This window comes from Lactuca saligna, chromosome 1 (genome assembly GCF_052625555.1).
Source record: "Lactuca saligna cultivar CGN05327 chromosome 1, ASM5262555v1, whole genome shotgun sequence".
NCBI classification, from domain to species: Eukaryota; Viridiplantae; Streptophyta; class Magnoliopsida; order Asterales; family Asteraceae; genus Lactuca; species Lactuca saligna.
The window spans coordinates 106135378-106160648 of NC_136417.1; the positions used below are offsets into that span (position 1 = coordinate 106135378).

The 25271-nt window shown below is 33.5% G+C and overlaps 1 long non-coding RNA gene and 1 pseudogene across 1 annotated transcript; both read left to right on the forward strand.

Moving 5' to 3' along the window:
• Positions 1-4741: 4741 nt before the first annotated feature.
• Positions 4742-5423, forward strand: LOC145000484 (uncharacterized). Its single transcript, XR_013661232.1, has 2 exons — positions 4742-4945; positions 5076-5423. It is a non-coding gene; the product is annotated as an uncharacterized LOC145000484 (long non-coding RNA).
• A 1073-nt stretch (positions 5424-6496) lies between these two features.
• LOC145010294 (uncharacterized) overlaps positions 6497-25271 on the forward strand; it is a 40894-nt pseudogene continuing 22119 nt past the window's right edge.

The window sequence follows — 25271 nt, forward strand, 5'->3', positions numbered from 1 at the left end:
AGATTTTAGTCAAATTTAGTCAAATATATATGGATGTTATGTTTGAATACATCAATGTAAGGAATTTCTATATATGAAAAGGATAATTGCATTCTCAAAATTTAGTTATGATTACAATATCCCTCTTCAAAATCAAAATTGTGAGAACATGGTAATTAGAAATAGTATAGCATGGGACTGGTTTAGTATCACGTCCTTATGTTATCCATTATGAATCATGTCCTATACGCTTCAGCTATAGGATCGATTGCATATGCTATAATATCCGGCCGTTCTGATTTTCCTAATACCTAGGGCATTAAAAGGGAAAGGACTAGAACTAGATTTAACTAAATTAATTAAACAATTGTCAAAGGACAATCTGAGGTTTGCTAAGGATTTGTTGCTTATGAGTAGTTGGAAGTATAGTATTAGATGCGCTATATTGAAATTATTATGAATAGATAAAATTCTATTTAGAATAAGTTGTCATATGACAAATATGGAAATGTTTCCACAAATGAGAGTTGGTTATTAAGAATTTATGTCTAGATTAGAAACTTTTGTGCAAGAAAGATGTTCAAAGGAACGTGCTTTGAATGTGAGACTTCATGTCTACGGAATTGTCTTGCAACAATCTTTGATAGAGAACTTTCTAATTTCATTGGTTGAGTCTTAGCGATTTTTGTGCTGTAACATTACGAAATGATCATTGCATAAAATGTTAGAATTTAACATATGATGATAGTCGCAAGAATTTTGTATTCCTACATTAACAATAAAAGACTCGAGTTTTTTAATCGAGTCTTTTCTTTCGTCATGACCCCTAAAAGATAATTCTTGTCGCGATAAGAATGTGACACAATCAATTGAAACATTTAATATGAGACAATGATCAATTTTCATCAAATCGCTTTTCTTATCAAAAGGTATGGGTATGGATTGTTTCTGGTTCATCAATTTTTGACACTTTTGAACTGCCATATTATGCAGATTTCCATCATTATGAAGATCCAAACTCAATGTTTTGTTCCAAGGATTAAATCCATTTTTAACAAAATGATTAGAACCACCTTGGTTTTAAATCTCCGATTTGAATAGATAACAACATAAAAAAATGCAACCTCTAGATTTATACAATACTCCATCTAATATTTATTAGCATCAAACCAAGAGAGATTATATCTATGAAGTATACCTACGATCTCTCTTTGTTGGAAAGAATGATTTTGTGGTTGTTAAGGTGCTTTTTACAAGTAGGCTCTTCTAATTTCATCCCGTTGATTAACATGGTAAAGTTCTATACTAGGTCTTTCTCTCGGATCCGCGGGGAGCATATTTAAATCAAATATTGTGTAATTTGAAGGAGGACATTGTTGCTCATCATTTCCACGGGGTTTTTCATTATCATGAGATGAAGAACTGGTTTCATTTATCTTTTTGACAAGCCTTAACATTATAATTGGAATAAAAAATAATCATCACAATGTCATACATATTAAAAAATTCTAAACGTACTTATAATCTAAAAAATTAATACAAGTTTACCACTCATCTATTAATTTTAGAGTATCACTATTAATATTATAAAAGTCAAAATCAAACTATTGATTAAAAAATATATATACTTCAATTAATGATGGCCGGATAAATCAAATTTAAAATCATAAATGATGAACCATTGTATAAAGTAATTTTGTAAAATGGTAAAATTGATTTAGTACATGTAATTAATAAAAGTTAATGCTAAACATGATTTCTACTATTCGGGAATATGCTATTGTCTATGTCATGCTATTGTCGATACGATAAACCACACAAAGAGAGAGAGAGAGAGAGAGAGAGAGAGAGAGAGAGAGAGAGAGAGAGAGAGAGAGAGAGAGAGAGAGGGAGAGAGATAGAGTCTATTAAACAACTAATAGAGTACCAACTGCATTAAACAATTTACACTGCTTATAGCCTTTTCAAATTTATACTTTCAATGTTTATAAACTAAAAACGAAGTTAGCTCTTATAATTTCATCGATCCCGCTGATTAACATGGTAAAGTTCTATACTAGGTCTTTCTCTTGGATCTATGGGGAGAATATTTAAATCAAATTTTATGTAGTTTGAAGGAGGACTTTGTTGCTCATCATTTCCATGTGGTTTTTCATTATCATGAGATGAAGAACTGGTTTCATTTATCTTCTTGACAAACCTTAGCATTATCACTGGAATAAAAATTAATCATCACAAAGTCATACAAATTCATAAATTCTAAACCTAATTACAATCTAAAAAATTAATACAATTTTACTACTTATCTATTAATTTTAGAGCATCACTGTAAAATTATAAAAGTCTAAATCAAACCATTAATATATATATATATATATATATATATATATATATATATATATATATACATGTACTCCATCTAATGATGGTGGAATATATCAAATTTAAAATCATAAATGATGAGCCATTGTATAATGTGATTTTGTAAAATGGTAAATTTGATTTAGTACATGTAATTAATAAAGGTAATGGTAAACATGATTTCTACTATTCGGGAATATGCTATTGTCGATACTATAAACCACGCCAACACACACACACACATATATATATATATATATATATATATATATATATATATATATATATATATATATATATAAAGAGAGAGAAGGTCTATTAAACAACTAATAAAGTACCAAGTGCATTAAAAAATTTGCACTACTTATACACTTTTCAGATTTATAGTTTCAATGTTTATAAAGTAAAAAATAAAGGGGGTTGAGTATAAAATCACATAAAAAATTGAGAGTTTAAGATAGTATGTGGAGTTATAGGAAGATGAAGTTCAAGCTTTTGAGTCACCGGAGAGTGGTAGATGTTTGTGTCATTGCACAACAAACAACGTCGATGGGCTTAAAAGCGGTTGAGGACGCTGACAATGAGTAAATATTATGTAATTTTGTTTTTTAGGGTTTATGTATTTACAATCGTTTTTATCTTTTACTCCTCAAAGTCCGTTGATAATTTTTTGTCTTTAATGAGTTTATAAGAATTTTTTCTTTATTTCTTGTATTTAACAAGTTTGAAAAATCAAATATAAATTAAGATATTTATAAATCATTTTTTTTACCTGGAGTATCTTCTAAGATCCAAATAAATTTCTATATATTAATAATTTTTAACAGGTGTCCATATAAATTTTATTATACAACTTAAAAAAATCCAAAAATAAGGGTTGCCCACGGACACCCTAGGCCTATAGGTGGGATCACACTTATTTCTTCTTGTATAATTTATGTACTGTGCTTAAGAAATTAAAACAATCTAATTACCTAAAATACCCCTTTTTGAAGAAGATGCTACTTATTTTTTAAAATTACCCATAGTTTTCATGTTTATGAGGTAGCGGAAAAAAATAAATTGCTTTTTTTGCATATAAAGTGTGGTATAGGTAATTGTGTTAAGTAGTATTGTATTAAAGTAAGATGAACAGAAAATGACCATTTTACCCCTAAATACCACTTATTTTGTTTCCCTCTTGTTGTTTATTGAGTAATATAGAACGTTAGCGGTGGAGTATATAGTATCGGTGAGGAGTCTAGGGTTTGTTGGCGTTACTCAAAGAGAAATACCATGTAAGAGATGCTTGACATAGTTGTCACATTACCTATAGTTAATTTTGGTAAGTTCATTGAATCCAACATTAGTTTTCAAACTTAGACCAATTTTAGAAATATATTTTGATACATATTCTATACTACGTTATTCGGGAAAATAATGATCGACCCTCAATGGATATTTACCAACAACTTGATCCTCGAGAATAAATCGTCCATTGGAAGTTTGTGCATGTGTTATGTTTCTTGCATGCTTATCGAAGTTCATTCAACAGTCTTTGACATATTCTAAAACTCACATTGCGTTGAAACGAAAAAGAAATCTACATATACTTTAAATACATAGTTACGATAAATATAACCCAATGTGCAAATATCAAAACAGCAGGTGTGAGTAATCCAATAATCATCCAAATAAACTTTCCGATGAAAATTTCACAAAATCATATCTTTTTCATTGAGCTTTCTTAGACTTATAGATTTTAACTGGAGGGAATGTAAAACGATAAAATATATGTACAATTTTCCCTTATGTACATTATTAATATCAGTTTCTTCACGTAATTTAATTTTAAAATAAATATAATTGTCACAATATATGATTAATATGATTTCATTAAACACAATCTTAATTTTAACTTTTACTGAAACCATTAATTTTGTAGCCAAACATTAGAATAAGTTTGTGCTAATTACACCCTTTCAAGTTTAAAGGCTAAACAATGAATATGATATACTCAATGTAGAATAATCACAATGTCAAATAATACAAGATATTCTCAATTAAAAAAGAATGAAAAATGTATCAAGTGTTTTTTCAAAAAATATAAATAAAGATACTATATGGTCATTTACAAATAAGAACCGTTAAAAAATAGTCAAGTATAGTAAGGACTACAATGGCCATTCACAAATAATTAAGAGCTTTTAAAAAATACTACAAATAAAAAGCAAGTACCACTTTCTTCATCAAGCCACAAAATTGTCAGTAATGGTTGGGCTGTATGTGACAATATGTACAATTTTAGGGGGAGGTTGATGCAAATCACCATCACTTAAGATCAGGGTTAGGGTTGACGCCCACCCTTTTCTTACTATATATATTAGATGTTCAGTTTCATTTTCATACGATTTCACAGCCGCTGTCATAGTCAACCCTGTGAATCTAGATCCAGCATTAACACATCCAAATGTAAGCGATATATTTTTTCTATATCTTCAAAGTATTCAACTACTGGCATAGGAGGATATGGATAATTGAATATCGTGGATTCTTTTGGTAAAGTTATCGATCTTCTAGATCCAAAAACTAGCAAAGACCCGCAACATTTTAAAACCAAAAACATGTAAGTTAACTGATACGTTAGTTTATACCATTCTGAATCATGTGTTTTGAAGCTGTTTTGTCCTTTTATTGTTGTTTCGAAGTTTATATGCTGTTCGACTGTCACTCACACTTTCTTGATTTGTTGCCAGTCTGGTAGAATCAGATCGGTACCAGTTAGGTGTTCATAGCATTTCAAGAGTCGGTTTTGTGGGTTTGTCCAGGCCACTGTACCTTACCCTTTCCGATGTCAAGTGGATTGTGTTCCTTCGAAAAGATGTTTCTGATGACAACAAAGTGTTGCTTTCACAACCAGTTGATATCCTTCATCTGAGTATAGACTACAGACTATAAAATAGTGTTTTTGTTATTATTCTACAATGTTGCTACAGATTAATCAATTGATTACCATTTATTTTATTTTTTCTGGTTTTCATTTATTGTAACAAAAACGCTTCACATCTATCGTTGATTCCAATATTGGAAGTGTTTTTATTCCATCAATGGCTATAGACAAACAATGACATCACTGGTGACACTCTAAGGAACATTTTTGTTAGAATTGGAGGTGTTGGGTCCTCAAAGTGGAATTACTTTTCAAGATGGTTTTGGTTTTAGTCTTTGCATGGAGAGTAAAGTAAGCAATGAATGAATCAATAATGAATAGTTTTTTGGTGAATTTATATTTGTTGATTTTAAAATATAGATTTGGTGTATGTTTGAAGATTGTTCCTTTGTTGAATATGTAATTATTGTTAATTTTTTCATGAATTTATATTTTTTTGTAATTCTAGAATTTGCCGCTAATGTGTCACATAAAATCTGTCGGTAATCTGTTAGTGAGCTTTTTTAAATTTCGTCTGTAGTCCGTTAGCGAGTTATTGTGTCGGGAATCTTTTGCAAAATAATATTTCTTCGGTGATCGGTTGCTAATTACCAATAGAAAAACCCCTTGCTAAACTTTGTCATAGCTGTCAAAATCAGTCACATATATGATATATCTTTTTGGGGGACTTAATTGTATGATCAATACTGAAAACCTTAATACCTTCTTTCCACATCTTTTACATGCATCATCAAGCCAATGATAGTCCTATCTAATTTCTTTGATTGTTCCATGTAAAATAAACTTTCTTTCCTACCACAAGTAGATTAAAAAAACTTTGTATGCAAAAAAAATCTATATCTTTAAAGGTGATAATAAACCTTCAATGCCTCGATGATATCACAAATATCTTTTATTAGTTATAAAACTTTTAGACGTTTTATCTCCATGAAAATATGAAGGGGAAGAAGACTAAGAGACTTACATTTTATTTAAAGATAGTAATAATGAAGCTAACTTTTTCTTGTATTGGTTAATCTCAAAAAGGTCTGCATTAATAAACAAATTAGTTGCCTCCAGAAAAAATGAAACTCCACCATAACAGAGATGGAAAAAAAAAAAATTAACTGTTTTGTTTAATCGACTTTTCTAATTTAGTGCTTTGTATTTGTTTAATGTTTAATGGTTTTGGTAATTGTGTTTAACATTGTTTAACGCTTTTTTTTGTTTAACCCAATAACAGGTGCAATGGAAAGATTTTACAATAGAACATCTACACTAGGACCATCTTCATCAGGACCATCTTCAGCTGAAATTCCCCAACCTAGTTTTATTCCACCAATACCGAATGAAACTAATTCAAGTGACATTCCTTGGGATCCGGCTGATAGGAAAAAAATGTCAGATTATCACCCTAATCAAAGAGACAATATAAGACGAAAATATTTGATTAAAGGACCATGTCAACCGCGTCTTAAAAAATACCGTGTAAGAATGTTTGGAAATAGGGGAAGACTTTTTAATCCGGCGTGGTATGATGCATACAGTGATTGGTTAGAGTATAGTGCAAGAGCAGATGAAGCCTTCTGTTTGTGTTGTTATTTATTTAAAGATGAACAAAATAAAAGGGGCGGTGGTGATGCTTTTGTGAAAGAAGGCTTTAGTAGTTGGAATAAACCGGAAAGACTTAAAACTCATGAGGGGGAAACTGTTAATAGTTCCCATTATATTGCACTTAAAAAATGTGGAGACTTAATGAGACAAAATCAATCAATTGCTACAGCTCTTCATAAGCAAAATGGGGTTGCTAAAAATGTGCATTACCTTTTCGTGGTCATGATGAGTCTGAAATGTCACTTTTTAGAGGAAATTTCTTGGAAGTATATAATTTGATTCGGGATCAAAATGAGAGTGTGTTTAAAGTTACATTACGAAATGCTCCGGGGAACAATCAAATGGTGGCTCCATGTATTCAAAAAGATATTGCTCATTGTTTTGAACAAGAAGTACTTAAATCAATTTTTGAAGAAATTGGTGATGATGTTTTTGCTTTATTAGTTGACGAGTCTAGCGATATATCCAAAAAGGAACAAATGGCAGTAGTTTTGCGATATGTCACATGTGGGATTGTTAAAGAAAGGTTTATTGGTCTTGTTCATGTGAAAGAGACATCTGCGTTATCTTTAAAATCTGCTATCGACTCTTTATTTTCTGAATATGGATTGAGTTTAACAAAGGTCAGAGGTCAAGGTTATGATGGAGCAAGCAATATGGGTGGGAACTTTAATGGTCTAAAATCTTTAATCATGAAAGAAAATACCTCCACATATTATGTTCATTGCTTTGCTCACCAGCTTCAGCTAGTTATTGTTGCGGTTACAAAAAAACATCACGACACTGGAGTCTTTTCTGATATGATAGTTGTTCTAATGAATGTTGTGTGTGCTTCTTGTAAACGAACAGATATGTTGCGTGAAAGTCAAAAAGATAAACTAGAAGAATCCATCAGCCGTGGTGAAATTGAAACTGGAAGTGGATTAAACCAAGAACTTTCTCTTACTAGAGCCGGAGATACGCGTTGGAATTCTCATTACAAAACTCTATCGCGTTTGGTTGGTTTGTTTTCATCTGTTAGTGATGTGCTTAAATATATTGAAGATGAAGGCCTTAATGGGTTTAGTCAACGTCAACCAAGTGGTATTCGAATATATCTTCGATCATTTGATTTTGTGTTCCACTTGCAATTGATGTTGAAAATTTTGGGGATCACAAACATATTGTCACAAGCTCTACAAAGAAAGGATCAAGATATTGCGAATGCTATAAGTTTGGTGAAATCAACCACTGCAACATTAAAAAATATGAGAAATGATGGGTTTGATGCACTTATGTTGGATATCACCTCTTTTTGTGAGAATAATAATATTCAAATGGTGAACATGGAGGATGTTTATGTTAATCCAAGAGCCCGAAGAAAGTACACCAATATCTCCAATCGCCATTATTACGAGTTTTTTTTTTTTTGTTTCAACATGGTTTTGGATATGCAAATTCAAGAGTTCAGTGATCGTTTTAACGAAATAAGTTCCGAATTGCTCATTTGTATGACAGGTTTGCATCCACATGATTCATTTTGTGACTTTGACCCATCAAAGTTACGGAAGTTGATCGATTTCTATCCACATGATTTTAGCTTTAAAGATAGGTTGAATATTCTAAATGAACTTTCGGTTTACCCCGCTTTTATGCAACAAGATGCAAGATTTGCTACCTTGAAGAGTATATCCGACCTTGCTAAAGTGATGGTGGAAAGGAATATGCATCTTAACTTTCCTTTGGTTTACTGGTTAGTAAAATTGTCATTGCTTTTGCCGGTTGCAACCGCAACGGTGGAGAGACGTTTTTCGGCGATGAAGCTTGTCAAGTCAGATTTGCGGAATCGGATTCCGGATGAATTTTTAAATGATTGTGTAATTTGTGCGCTTGAAAGAGAAGGATTTTCCAAGGTTACCAATGAAAGTATTATCAAACGTTTCTTAGCTATGTCCCTCGTAGATTTCAATTGTAAAATGACATTTAGTTGAATGTTTTAATATTATTCTACTTTTATGTATTTATTATTATTAATTTACGTAGTCAACGTTCAACAATGCACCCCACTTGACTTTCAGGCTGGATCCGCTACTGGTTATGCATCACATTAAAAGAGTGTAATAATGAAACTAACTTCTTCTTGTAATTGTTAACCTGAAAAAGGTCTGCATTAATAAATGAATTAGATGCCTCAAAATAAGATGAAACTCCACCAAGACCAGTAACAAAATCAAATTAAAAAAAAAACTCTTTTTATGTACGAAGTAGATATTAGACTAATAGCACAAACCAATCCAAACATTGAGTGTAGCAAACTCGCTAATTAAAATAACACAATTTTTTTTTTTTTTTTTTTTTTTTTTGTCATGGAATATAATGGTTGATGAGCTTCAACTCCAAACAAATTAACCTTAAGCGATGCACCCCTACAATAATAAAATAATAACTTTAAAACAACAATATACATATGTATGAGAAATATCACATAAAAAAGGTTAAAGAATTCACTCTATGATGCTTAGGGTAACTTCATTAACTGACTTGTTGGATTTGGATTAGATGTGTCTGGAGTATGTCGTGATATGACATGTCCGATAACATCTACAAATGTACAAAACAATAATATCAACTATGTGAATATTTTAAGGAATGTAAAAAATGAAGTAAAATAACTAACCAAAGGGAAAATGTTACTGTAGCACAAGTAACTTTTTTGTTTGGTCCGATTTGACCAATTATATTAATTTTTTGCAGAATTGACCATTAACATTTTAATGTAGATGTCAATTACACAATTGTGACCGCTTTTTGAAGGTTTCCCGGTTTTTCATCCTACCTGTCATTTTTTTCAATTGAAATTCGTAATGATGTGTATATTTGATCCATGTCATTTTAATGAAAGATATGAACACAGATCCTCATTTCACTCGTCTCCTTCCCCTCGTCCTTAATTTACTCTGCAAGAAGTAAACGACGAGTCACAATTAGGTTTTCATTTTTGTGTCCGATCAAGGTATTGGTGTCGCCGATCAAGTTGTAAACGAAGCTAGTAGCATAAATGTGACAACCTAATCCTAATGTTGAACTTTTTGCGATGGTGGAGCTAAATTACCCAGATGTATTTATGCATGAGGTGATTAAAAAATTTTAGATGATGTATATTACATTGCATTTATTTATGATGCCTATGGCACAAATGACATAATTTGCATGTCTGTTGGCCATGACGGTAATGGAGTTGTGGGACGGTTTGATGAAGAACAAAATGAAGGTGATGATAACGACTCATGTGTTGATGTTGTGGAAAATAAAGTTAATCTTAGGTATGTGGAGGTTGAAAATGATGAAGATACTATCCTTATGAACATAACAACTCATGTGTCACACCCCGCTAAACCGGAAACACGAGGCGTGGCAGCATAAAGGGTTTCATAGAAAAAGTTTAAAGAAAACAACAACCATAGTATTAAAAATCATTACAAATTTACAATGAGTTTAAACAACTTTTTAAAAGAAATTACAATGTATTTAAAAGTCAACACATGCAAATGCTTCTGCAAGTGTTGTGTCTCTACATGCCTCTTACTAGATGATTCCTACAAAAACATGTAAAACGAGCGTCAACTATAAAAATAGCCGGTGAGTACTCATGGATTAAAAATAATGTTGGTTTCCAAAATCGAAATATAGAAGTTTTGATAAAAGTTTCCATAAATAAAATTATATTGCTAAAATTAGTTTTCATGAATCGAAATAATATTCATTGTTACAAGGAGCAAGCAATTTCATTGCTAAGACAAGTATATAAGTTTTCAGTAATAAAAGTTCGTTGCTATAATGAGAAACAAAGTTCGTTGCTATAGTAAGCATGAAAGTTTCGTTGCTAAAATAAGTATGCAAGTTTCATCGCTAAAATAAATATACAAGTGTGGTTGCTAACATGAGAATAAAAGTTTTGTTACTAAAATAAGTATACAAGTTTCATTGCTAAAATAAGTATACAAGTGTCATTGCTAACATGAGAATACAAGTTTCGTATGTGGATAAAGATTTGTATGTGCATCAAGTTTCCATTCATGAGTTCACAACCCAAGCCTAATGACCAAATCGTGCCCTATTGACAACTATGTGTATCACAAACATAGTGTATAAAATTGTAAAATGCACTCAAGCAAATCGTGCGAGTGAGGAGTTGTCTACCTCCTCATAGCGCTATCCATAATAAGCATAGGATCAAAAGAGTTATTGAGTTGGGTCTAGAGATTCCAGGGACTTTACTGAGATACAGTCCTCATGAATTAAAGTAACATACGCATACATATGGAATATAACAACCAAGTCTCATACGAGTCAAAATAAATACAATGAACATAAATAGTTTAGGACATGCTTTTCCACCCCAAAGCATTTAAAAACCGAAAATAAGGGAGTGGTGAATACTCACAACGCATTGAGATGATGCAAATGGTGCCTTGAATTACATTCCACTTGTACAACTACCGATTCCTACAATAATGGCGCACACTAGTGAGCCTCTAATCGAAATCTAACACTAGTATACTTGCTACTACAATAGAATTATGCCAATATTTCGTCAAAATTTGATATTGATAACTTACAAACATTTTTCTGTGAAGGTGAAAATTCATAACTCATGTGATAAGACAATTTTGGATATTAATATCCAGATTTTTATAATATTAATTGAGGGTACTTCAACACATTTAAAAGTGTTTTAAGCTCCTAAAAATAAAAAAATATTATCAAATAGTTTCCAAAATTTGTCAAAATTTGCATTTTTATTACAAATACAGTAGAGGTCTTCCAGAAAATTTCCCTTGAACTCTTGATGTGATTAACTATTTTTCTAAATTTTTAAGCCTTCATAGCAATATAGATTTGTCAAAAATAGTATCCAGATGATAAAAATTCTGAAACTTTTTATAATATTGCCATTGAAGATACTTAAGCTGGGAAAAATATAAAAATCGATTTCTAAACGATTTAACCGATTTTTATGATTTTTGTGCATTTATTCTAATAAAAATTGAAATAAATAGAAAATAGTTTACAAAATTGGCCAAACATTTTGTAACAATGTTATTATATGTATAGAATCTGTGAAAAATTTAAAAGATTTTTTTGAACTAGTTTTGCTATTTTTCTTTGTTTTATGCTCTTGAATATTTATTAAATGGTGAATAATTACCAAATAGTTAAAGTAAATTACCAAAAGAAATTTAAACTCCATTTATAGTGTACATAATCCGGGAAAAATACCAATGGTGATTTTTATATATTGAAATCCTATTTTGTGGATTTAAGTGTATTTAATCTTAGAAAATAAAAGCAAAACAGCACACTGAATAGAAAAATCATCCAAAATTTTATTTAGAGTTTTAATATACTATAATGTCTTCTGGTAAATTTTCATGAATTTTTTATGAGTAGAACTATTTTTTCCATTATTAGTCCATTATAAATACAAAGATCGGGGAAAACTAGGAATGCATTATGAAAATTCTAAAATTATTTTTCTGAGTCTTACACATAGGGTAAGAGCTGTGAAGATTATTAGATACCCTTTTTACATTCCTTAAAGTGGTTTTATGATATATTTGAATTAAACAAAAAGAAAATTAAAAACCATAGTAAACAGTAACAAAAATCGATGAAACTCACTGAGCTGTCATCATTCACATTAGAGTCATCCATGAATCTATCTAGGATTTATAGACCTGTCATCATTCACTTTAGGGTCATCCATGAATCTATCTAGGATTTAATGACCTCAGAAAGTATTATATATGAATTAATACCCTATTTTCTTACAATAATTATAATAATTCGAGAAAAATGAATTATTTTCTGAAAATTTGTGAAACATCTCATTTTGTTGATGGAATTCTAGGAAAAATCAGATTTGATCAGAATATAAGTTTTAGATATTTATTTGGGAATAAATCCTTTATGAACCTATTTGACTACTTTTTAACAAAAAAAAAAACTTTGATCATCAAGCATCTAAGCTTGAAGGTCATCACACACATGTGCTTTTGAAGGTCATTCATCAGTTTTAAATGGTCAGAAATCGTTTTGAAAAGAAAACTTAGGGTGCATGTGGTAATTTTCCACCAAAACTTGTAGAAAAGTGCATTTCCATGATTTTGAGTTAGATTTAGGTCATGGATCTTCACCATTTTGTAACATGCAAGATGTTTTTGGTAAAAATCTAACACCATCATCATCAAAACCATGAGTGTGAGCAAAATGTTCATGATTTTAACATAAAATGGAGTAGAAGAAGGAGAAAGTGCAAGAAAAATAGCAAAAGTTGAAGGAAAAGTGAAGTAATATGAAAGAAAATTCGTAATTACCTTCAAGAACACCACATGATGATGAAAATTTTGAGCTTGAGTTGTGTTCTTGGACTTGTTTTCTAGAAGAATTCGTGTTTCATAGAGAGAGGAAGAGAGTAAATGTGTAGTGGAGTGTGATAGAGAAACAACAGAGAGATGATAGAAGATAGAGTGTAAGAGAGGTGGAGAATGATTATGAGTGATAGAAAGGGATGTATTTGGGGAAGTATGGCTAAAAATTGAAGGAAGAGAGAGGAGTTTTTATTTCTCTTCCATCAATTTTATAAAACTTTTCAAAAAAAATTATAAAATTTCCCCCGTGTTTTACAAAATGTCCATTTTAAATAAGATTTGTTCATAAGTCTTCAGTTTTTAGCTTATAAAATATGGTTACATGTTAATGGGTTTAAATTTTTAAGTCTCTTGATTATATTTTTCCTCATTTTAATTATTTTTGAATCATATTATAGGGTTCATAATTATTTTGATAGAATTCTTGTTGTTAAACTTTATAAAGTTTAAGTTTTATGGCTTTTAGGTTTTAAGATTTAATAAATCATTGGATATCAAAATGAATTGAATCTTTGAGTCTTCAAATTATTTTTGTGGTCCCTAACTCTTATTCAAGTTAGAAAAATGTTTGTAATTCCTTTTTATCGGTTTATTAGCATTTATATGTAGTGCTTCCGAGATTCAAGTGAACTTGAAGAACCAAGAATACTAGTCATAGTTTCAACTTTGACTTAAGTTTTACGAGACTCTGACCTAATTTATACTACTAGGTCAAGTGCATAATGTGTTTGTATGATTCATGAAAAGGTGTTCGAGTCAAAAAGTGACCCGAATATGGATAGTCTCTACAGTTAAGTAGTTATAGAATTTACATATCAATGTGAAATCTAAGTACACCATCCAATGTTTCTATTTGTTTCCAAGTTTCTAGTAGGTTACAACTTAGCCTTTAGTTACTAAGTTGAGTATGTGTCGTGCCTATATGTGAAACTAAGTTTAGTCAAATCTAAAACCGACTCCAATTTTGACGGACCCAATTTCTACTACTAGGTCAAGTGCATAATGTGTGTATGATTCATGAAAAGGTTGGATAGTCTCTATAGTTAAGTAGTTATAGAATTCACATATCAATGTGAAATCTAAGTACACCATCTATTGTTTCTATCTGTTTCCAAGTTTCTATTACGTTATAACTTAGCCTCTAGTTACTAAGTCGAGTATGTGTTGTGCCTATATGTGAAACTATGTTTAGTCAAATCTAAAACCGACTCGAATTTTGACGGTCGTCACATCATGATCCTTTGTCAAGTCAATTATGTGTTGAGTGGGGTTTTGATGATGATGAAAATGACTTTGTAGATGATGATAATGGGATGGAAATCCATGATTCACTACAGATGCATTCCATTTTAATGAGAGTTTACACTGGAAAAAACAAAAGCCCATACTTGGAATGAAATTTAAGGATCCAAAACAATTGAAAAACATGTTGTGCAATTATGATGTGGCTAATGGGTGACAATTATGTTTTGAAAAGAATGACATACATACACTTCTTGTTAGGGATTGTAAATATGCATGCACTTCTAAGCTATAGACATCTTGGATGAGTGATGAAGCTAGTTTCCCGATCAATTCTTTGAAGGATAAGTGTAAATGTGGTAGGAATTTTAAGTCAGGCTCATTGGTTAGATATTCATGGATTGAGGCCACTATTCCAAATTTGTTTTACATAGGCAGAAAATGAGTGTGAGGAAACTTAGACTAGAAGTGATCAAAAAGTTTGGTGTGAATGTTAGAATAGGGCAATGTAGAAGAGCAAAAAGATACGCAATGGAACTAGAAGAGGGCAATCTTAAGGATCACTATGAAGAATTCTGGTCATATAGCCAAGAGATTATGAGAACAAATCCAGGTTCTACTATTAAACTTGAGGTGAATCATATGCCCGATGGGAAGAACCATTTCAACAAGTTCGATGTGTGTTTTGATGGTGTCAAAAGAGGTTGGATTAAAGGATGTAGAAATAGAATTGGACATTAAACATATCTAAATCATTGCAATGTTCTGGATAAGGCAATGTTCTATGGGGAATAACCACCAGGTTTCGTAAATGAAAGATATATAAATGATTTCAATGTTCTGGATAAGGCAATGTATGGTCTGAAACAAGCACCTCGTGCAGAGTATGAAACTCTAACTCGTTTCCATAGGCAATCTAAATTCAAACAAGGTTCGTTTGACCTACCTACTTTCTCCAGAAATATTGTGACCATTTAATGATCATTCAAATTTACCTTCGTGATATTATTTTTGGAACCACTGATCGTAAATTAATAGTTGAATTCCGAAAAGTAATGGAAACTAAATTTGAAATGAGTTCAATGGGTACAATTAATTTTTTCCTTGCTTTAAACATTAGACAGAGTTCAAAGGGCATATTCATTAACCACGAAGCCTACACAAAGACCTTGCTTACTAAATTTGGAATGGTGGGTGACTCAAATGTCAATTTTCCATCCTTGGACAAACCAGTATCTCATATTACATTATATCACCAAATGATTGAATCTCGAATGTATCTAGCATCGTGTTGTCCTGATATTATGTTTGATGTATGTTATTATGCCATGTTTCAGGTGAATCCCCGTAAACCACATATGGTAGCTGTAAAGAACACATTATGATACCTCAAAAGAACAACAACTCTCGAAATATGCTATCCGTCCAATTCGGTATTATTTGTGCAAGCTTATTTCGATGCTGGCCTAGGAGGATGTGGCCTTGATTGCAAAAGAACTTCAGGGGGATGTCAGTTTTTGGATGGCAAGCTTCTTGGTTGACAGTATACAAAGTAGTCATGTGTATCCTTATTGACTGACGAAGTTCATTACACTGCAACCACATCTTGTACGTTCAAAGTAGTGTGGATTCAGAACCAACTTAGAAACTATGGAATTAACATGAAGAGAATTACTCTGTATTGTGATTCCAAAAGTGCTATAAGATTTTGATACAATCTAGTGCAACACTCCAAGACAAAGAATATTGCACTGAGATATCACTTCATTAAGGATCGTGTCGAGGATGGAAACATCGAAGTTCATTTAGTTAGATTCTCGGATCACTTCGTTGATATCTTCACAAAGGCGCTTCCTAAAGCTTCATTCAATCCAACTTGTGACAACCCGAACGTTTTTCCATCACCGTTAGCCAAATTTCCGTTAATAAAATTTGAATTTTATTGAGTTTCGTCAAATTATTTTGGTTTGGAAAATCATTTAGGCTATATAAGTTAATTGTATATAAGATTCGAAACCAAAATCACACAAAAAACCCGAGTTTCCTTTGAAAAATCAATAATATTCTGCCTGAGTGGTGTTCACGGCCGTAAACCCATTTACGCTTGTAAACCCGTTTACGGCTGTGGCCCCCACCACCGACCATAACCCCAACCTATATATACGGGACCCCCACCTTTATTTGAACTTTCTTGCCCGAAAAGTGTCTCAGTCTCTCTCTCAAACTCTCAACCATAAGCACCAAAACACCCTCATTTTTTCCGAAAATCATCAAAAATCACCTCTGGAGGTTGTTTTAGAGCATCTAAAACACGTTTTTCATCGAATCTAATGATGTTTTTCTTGAGCTTACGGTTGTAAACCCATCAAATCTTCAAAGGCTGTAAACCTGTTTACGGCCGTAAACCCTACAAATCTTCAAAGTTCCTTCAAGAACACCGTTCACGACCGTAAACCCTTCAAAGGACTGTTCACGGCCGCAAGCTCCTTCACACCGTGAATCTTTTTCACAAACTCACTTTTCCACCTCGATCGAGTCCTGGTAACATTCCTAAACCGAAAACAAGTGTTTTTCTAACACTATAAATAATCATTTCGCTAATAAAATATGATTATTTATTTAATTGTTGATTAGGATTCAGTTAAGTACCACGTGCATTAAACCAAAGGTTTCCACTCGCAGTGTCGCTATCTGACTAATCACACGACCAACAATGATTTCATACCCCTATGCCTTTACTATTTATAATGTTTTCAGGGGGTGGGGGGGGGGGGGAATACAAGCCAAACACAAATTTTTTTATTAACTTATACAAAAGAGTTTCAACAAGTATAAACTTATGCAATTGATACAATAAAAAGATTTTCATGTTTTATAAAATATTTACATACTTTGTCCATTTTGTAACATGCTGAGCATATGGGACGTTTTCAATGTACAACTATAACTGCACTGTTTTCAGATCAATACATGAACCAAGTACACAACATACATTCAAACTATAATAGGTATAGTTTGGAATTTTCAATACATAGTTTTATGATTCCAAGTTATACATTGCAAAACATATAAATTATGACACATTTAGTTTATGATAAATGTTACTACATTCGGACTTCAAGAGTACAACATTAATAATTATTGAAGTATAATTATTGTTACACTACAAGTATAAAACGAATTCAAATACAAGACAACCATGCAGAACGACATGTAATTTAGTTAATATAGGATTGTGAGACAACTCTTCAATTGTACCTTTCTTGGTATAGGTTAAATCTTATCATAGTATAATCGTAGTCTCCTAGAGGGAGAGCGTGAGATTTGTGCATAGATCTATTCGGGACTGACAATCCCACACCTGAACTGCTAGCTACAGTTAGCCAAGCATGACTGGGGTGACAAATGTCATTTATCTGACACTTGAAGAACATCGTAAAGGTCACTAGGTCATATCAAGCAATTTTATACGACTCACAATAATATAAACTAACCATAACCTAAAGTTCAAATTTGAGATCGAGTGAGGTTTAGCCAAAACAATCAAAATGAGAATCGAAGATCTCGTCGAAAGTAGTCCAACGGAAAAAATACAGACAAAAATGGACGTCAGATGAAGGAGTTATGAATTTATAACGGAGTTTTCATGTCCCGACCTACTAAAAATAATATAATAAAAGTTAAAGTCAAAATTATCCGATGGAATCTAAACAAGAGTTGTAGAGCATAATCTCACCTACGCGTGGATATAAAGAACGTCGAACACAAAGCTCGCATGCGAAAGATATGAGTTTATGAAGTTCGGGGCATGAACTTCAACCCATGTGTCAGAGATCACGACGTGAGCAGAGAGCTTACAACGTGAGTAGGGACATCTTCAGGGAAAGTGGCCTGATGATGCACGCCTTGACATTTCGAGCTCACGACGTGAGCATTTTTGGTTTACGATGTGAGCATAGAAATTCAAATCGCTTTAAATAGAAGTTGAGTCGAGCCGAATTGGTTACTCAATTTCTCTCCTCTCACTCCTTATTCCCATGATTTACATGCAAGTTATTCCCCCGAAGTGAGTCCCGAAGATCCCGAGAAGAAAAGAGTCTCCGAGTCGAAGCTCTGCCCGCGAGAAGCCCAGTGTGTGAACATATCCTGGATTCATCGAAGAGTTACTAGTTTTAGAGCCGTAATGTTGTCCGATAATCATCTTATCAAGTGAGTGAATAGTCCCTTTCACATACACGATTTAATACAGGTATTGATGTATGTATTAGATATATGATATGAGTAAGTGTGTAGTTGCTTTCTGATAATACACATATATGAATTATACTCTATGAAATACATGCTAAGTGATTATATATTATTTGTTATGTGGTATGAGTATTGAATGAATATGTTATACAGGTTTTAAGATGTATATAAACAAGTATATTTTATATACAAATATGTTGGGTAGAACATGGGTAGATAGTGATGTGTGATGAAATAAAAATGATGACAGACCTCGATGTGATTGTGATCTAGTCGTCCAGAATATGGATGACGACGACGAAATTTTCTAGACAGTTCAGTAGAACGTTGGCAGGCTCATAACCTGTAGGTGTAGTGAACTTGGGTGTTCATTTGTTATATTCTATCCCCCTTGTGGTTGCCTTAGGACATTCATTGTTGAGGAAACCCATTTGTATTAGTGTCCGTCCCGATGAAAATCCTAGATTAGCTCCCTTGTAATAGTTGTTGTCATAGGGACGTAATGTGTGGATAACGGGAATGGATAATCAGGTTATTGTTGGTTGGTGACATTTAATATAACTATTTATTTTGGGTTGAAAACCCTATATGCTCACCAGGCTTCCATGCTTGACCCACTCAGTTTCTTTGTATTACAGGTAGTGGCATGAGAGCATAAGTTGGAGAATTTGTGAAGATGTTTTTTGTTTGCAGACCAGTAGTTGTATATAACTGTTTAAGGTCTATGTTTTATTGTTTACGCTTTTGTGTCTGTATCGGAACATGACATCCCGAGTTTTGATATATATTGAAAATACATTTCATTAAGAAATGCTTTGATAAATCTTATTTTATCATCTAATGTTTTGGGTACAAATTCCGCAACTCTTTTAAATCAATGGATTTACTGTGAAATTATTTTAAAAGCATAAATGAAACTGGTCTTTTTTGGCCATGATTTTGGGGATGTCACACCGTCGTCGTTGCATTCATTATGTTGAAGACGAAGGCCACCCTTGGTCATCGAGGTAGTGGGCGGTTAGTGGAACGTGATTTGTTGCTGCTGCCGTTCACCAGTTGGGATCACAACCTCTTTTCCTTCCCCATTATTCTTCTGTTGCATTGTCACTGGTCCACCGCTGTAACATCCCCAAAATCACGGCTAGAAAAGACCGATTTTGTTTATGGTTTGTTTAAAAATCAGAGTAACATTTTAAATAAATGTGTTGAGGAATTTGTTCCCAGAAAAGCATGATAATCGCGTTATCAAAGCATTTCTAAAGAAATATATTTTTATTCACTTTTAAAACATTTGGGGTGTCATCGTCAATACAGGAACATAAGCATAAATGGAACTTATATTTATTTACACTAGTGATCTACATCTCTTTAATCTCTTAGTGTAATGTCACTTCATATCGACACCTGTGATATAAACAAACTGAGTGGGTCAGGATGGGAATGCTGGTGAGTACATTGGGTTTTCAACCCACAATAATATAATTATTATGTTTAATCATCAAACAGTTAACCCAATTACCCATCCTCATTATCTTCTTTATTCTTAAGGATCTACCCTAAGAATCAGCTATTTCTTGTTCATTCATTCCTAAGGAGTATCCTAAGGAATAGGTGCGAATTCCATCGTTGTAAATGACACATCTGTCAAGCACAATTGCTAGTTTTGTCAATTAGGCGCGGCTGCTAAAATTGTGACATTCTCTATGGGGCGCATCTGCCGGAATAGTCCTTTTAGGTGCATCTACCGGGGTTATGAGGTTCTCTATTAGGCGCTTCTGCCGGTAGAGTCCTTTAGGCGCATCTGCTAGGGTTTTATTAACAATATCATTTTTGAGAGTCCACTCGCAATACATATCAATGGACTTTTAGAGTACACCAGTGAATACACAGTTCAAAACACGTACAGGTTGCGGGCCTGCTAGTGTCCACTGGACTGTCTAGAATAGTCTGTGGTTGTCATCCATACTTTGCTAGATGATGGGGCATTCACTTGGGTAAAAGGATTCTCTCATGGTTCACCTCTAACCCTTACCTCATGGTCTATATCACTTCTTCTTCATTTTATTTTTATCACACATAAACTATTTCATCTACCCATGTGTTACCCAACACATTTTGTGGATATAAAGTACATATACAATTTAAATAATTTAAAATGTGTATAAAATCATTCATCTAGCATATATAGCAAGTATACATATAATGTGCACACACAACACGTAATTTATATAAAATACTTCATATGTATGTGTAAGCTGAAAGTAACCATGCACTCACCTGATTAGGCGGTGACTCGTCACTCGGACAGCACTTTGCTACTCTTAAAACAATTTCCTCGACAAAACCTAGTATCAATATGACTAGGGTTTAGTGTGATGTTAACCGTGACTAATTAATAGTCCAGCTATTATTATTATTATTATATAAGCGTTAAATAACACTCAATATAACTCATAATAATAGCCCAAATAATTATTTTAAGGTCCTAATAATGTTACTATAATTAATTAGAAGCTATATTAAAAATAGCATAGGGCTAGCTCCCTTACAGCGGGTTTTTCGCAAAAACAGGCTTCGTTGGAGCAGCTTTCCCGAGCCGAAAGGCTCTTTTCTCGGGAATCCGGGAGCCTCGGGGCTTCCTTTGGGTGCTAAGGGGTTTACCTAGGCTTTTAGGGGGGGTTAGGGGCATTAGAGAGAGAAACTAGAGAGAGAAAGAAGTGTTTGGAAGGTGTGAGAAATGGAGAAACCCGACACTCTTATTTCTAGTGTGAATCCCTGACAGACTCACCAAGTCAGTTCACTAAGTCACCGAGGCAGTGCCACGTGTCATCATCTGGTGGCTTTTCTTAGGGAGAAAGCCTTGGCCCATATTCAGCCACCTCACCCTTTTTGCAGCAACACCCTGCCAACTTCTAAACCACGTAACTTTCGCATACGACCTACATATTCGACTTTCTTTATTTCCACACGTAGGTAAAATTAAGATCTACAACTTTCATTTAGACACTGTGTAACAACCCAAAATTTCCGTACCATCTCTTGTAACTCTTTCGTAGTGCAATTCAAGCAATCGTTGTTTCAAATTCGATTTCCGATCTTCTGTTTAATTAAGTCATTAACTTGTACATATCTAAAATGACTTAATGGGTGTCTTAATACATTTGGAAATCATTTTAATACCCCACTTTAGTGATCGGAATAATTCTAGAAATTACCATATCGGGTTACGGCAACCTAATCAGGTACGACCAAAAGCCTCGCCTAACGCCGGTATCGGGTAGAATTCCACCGTGTCCAAAACTTAGACACTATATAATGTGTCTTAATCGTCCATTTGAAGCCTTTGGCCATTTTCACATAAAACATATCCAACCTCTCTCCTCATCCATAATCAAAGGTCCAAAAACAAAGATTTAAGGCTTCCAATCAAAGAGGTAACTCCCCTAACTTGTTATCCAACCTCTTTAGCCTTCAAATTAATGTTTAAACTTAGTTTTGGGACCAAGAACATGAGTTTACGGCCAAGGATCAAGCTTGGTCCGTAAACTCCTCAAAATGGGGTTTTTGAGCCAAATTTACCCTTCCAAATCATATTTGGGACTTAGATATGACCTTGAGGCTTGCAAATCTGGACTTGGAACACATTAAACATACATTTTGGGGGACAAACAAGAGTTTACAGCCAAGGCATCTGCTTAGGCCGTAAACTCCACTGAATAGGGATTTAGTGCCTTTAAACAAGTCCAAATGCCTTGAAACTCAACCAATGGCCTTGTGGTAAATCCTAGAACCATCTAAAAATATTTTGGGGATCTTAAACACACCAAATACCTTACATAAGTGACTTACGGCCATAGAACCTCTCCTGGGCCGTAAACTCCTATAAGTGTGTCAAAAATACCCTTAAACCACCCCAAAGGCTTGGATAAATTCCTAGCATTACATGTGATTGTTCTTAGCATCAAAAACTAATATTTTCTTAATCATATTAGAGTTTACGGCCAGAGGGTATGCATATGGGCCGTAAACTCATACAAAGGTGTTAATTGAAGCTACAAGTTGATACCAAGCCTTAGAAAATTAGTTAGAATCACATGTGATTGTCCTTTGTAGCTTAAACCAAATTTTCTTGGCCATGGGTGAGTTTACGGCCGTAAACTCCAAGGTTGTGGCCGTAAACTCCCTTCCAAGTGGTATAAACTCATGTAATCAATTCCAAGGCATTTTAGAAATCCATTCCAACAATCCCCATGTCTAAACAAGCCATTAAACCCTCCAAATGACACCAACATGAGGTTACGGCTGTAAACTCATGTGTGTGTGTGTTTTGTGACTTTAAACTCCTTAAAATGTTTACTCTTGGGGAGTAAACTCAAGTCCCAAGTCCCTAGTGCCAATACACGTCCATAGATGTTACCCGGGTCACTCCAAACGCTCGTTTTGAGGTGTTTAACTTCGTTGGAGTGTAATGTTCTATATGATTAGTGAATTTATCCCTAATTGAATATATATGGACATTATTTCATTTTACATAGGGACATCGTGAGTAATCAAACACCAAACCCACGTTTAGTGTCCGAAAGCTTCGCATTCCCGAGTCTGGTGAGTTCATACCCCTATCCTTTTTTCACTATTTTCACTATTTTCAGGGGGGAACACAAGCAAAGTACAAGGGAATTCTTGTACTCAAAACATGTTTTTAAATGTGTGTTTCATATTCCATATGCTTTTAAAACTGATTACTACAACTGATAACCATTTGAACATGCAGATCACGTAACATATATTTGTGAAATGGGTCTTTAAACTGTTATGTTTTACATATATTTCACAAATGGCTTTCCACAATTTATCAGTTAAAAGCATGACATTAGACATTTGAATATAATACCTGTACACTGTTTTGTCCTCGATAACACTCCACATATATACGCGAGTGGAGGACTATCATATTATTACTAGTAAATTTATTAATCCTGTATGATTGGAGATACGTCCTCGGCGAACACTCCACAGAGATACGCGAGTGGAGGACTACACCCGTAACCAGAATCTCTGGTATTTAGAAAGCGTGACTTGTGTGTATAGATCTATACGGGGCTGAGTACCCCACACCTGGCTGCTAGCTACAGCCGAACCGAAATGGTTCAAGGGTGACGAAAGTCATAAGTGTGTGGACTACTTATTGCCAGAGGTTTAGTCCATCGTATGGTTATGGAACTCGCAATTAGGATAACAGAGATTTACTTATAGTAATAATGAACCACTTTATACATCTTTTACATCTTTCACATACGGTAACCAACATTCAGGAAAGTATGGGACTTTCCTGGGGAAAAACATGGAACTTAACCACGTTTACATCTTTTACATCGCTCACATTGGAAACCAACATGCAGGAAAGCATGGGGCTTTCCTGGGTAACTCCTACATAACTAGAAAGTGTAACAAACTGGGTAACATTACATCTTTTACATTTGGTAATATACAATAAGAAAAGTATGGGACTTTCCTGGGAATACATGTTAGGTAAATAGAACAGTTTAACAAGTCGGATAACCAAACTAGACATTCTTACATGAGTAGACATGTTTTCAGTGTACAAACTTACTATACTTTACATTTGTGAAATAACAACCAACTTTTAAGAAAATATGGGATTTTCTTGGTGTGTGCAACATTTCAGAAACAGAAAGGAAACTTGAACATTTTCACAAACAAAAACTGCTTATGAACTCACCAGTGTTATGCTGATTTTTAAACCACTTGTGTTCTCAGGTCAGCGTTAGAACAGGTACTCGAAGATCCCTTTTTGGTCAGAAGACGGAGTACATGAAGACCCGTTTCATTTTGTTCATATATATATACTATGTATCACAACTATACAAACTTTACTTTTGAAACAACTGTAAAACTTTTCTTGTGTAATGTAATGGTTGTTTTACTTTACTTACTATGTGCATTGGATTTGATACTCAATGTGGAGTCAACCCCGAAAATGTTTTCGCCTTCGGTTTTCGGGGTGTGACAGATTGGTATCAGAGCCCTTGTTTATCGTGAATGAAGTATACCAAACCTTACATGGTATAAAACTATAAACACTAAAGGGCCTAAGTGCTCTGAATTAAAAGTATCTTCAAACTACAAGTATTTTCAAAAAAAAAAAGTATACAAGTATACCGAACCGTCGTCATCCATAACCACAAGTAGAACAGAACATAAGTAATTGGGTGTTGTGTACTATGGTTAAACCTGGGCAGTTATGTAGTCGTGTCTAGGGTCAATATAGCCTGGCCAACTATATTCATTCGAGACACGGCCAACATGTGCTTAGGAGTGACTGTGGTATGCGGCATGCCTAAAACTGACCCTAATATCCCAAACATCGAGGCATTGTCGTAATCAATTCATGAAATACTATGAGATTATTTCTCGAGTCAATCCTCTGTAGAAATCCTTATTCGAGTGGCTTTCTGTGATTATTCTTAGCGATAAATTATCTGTTTCGA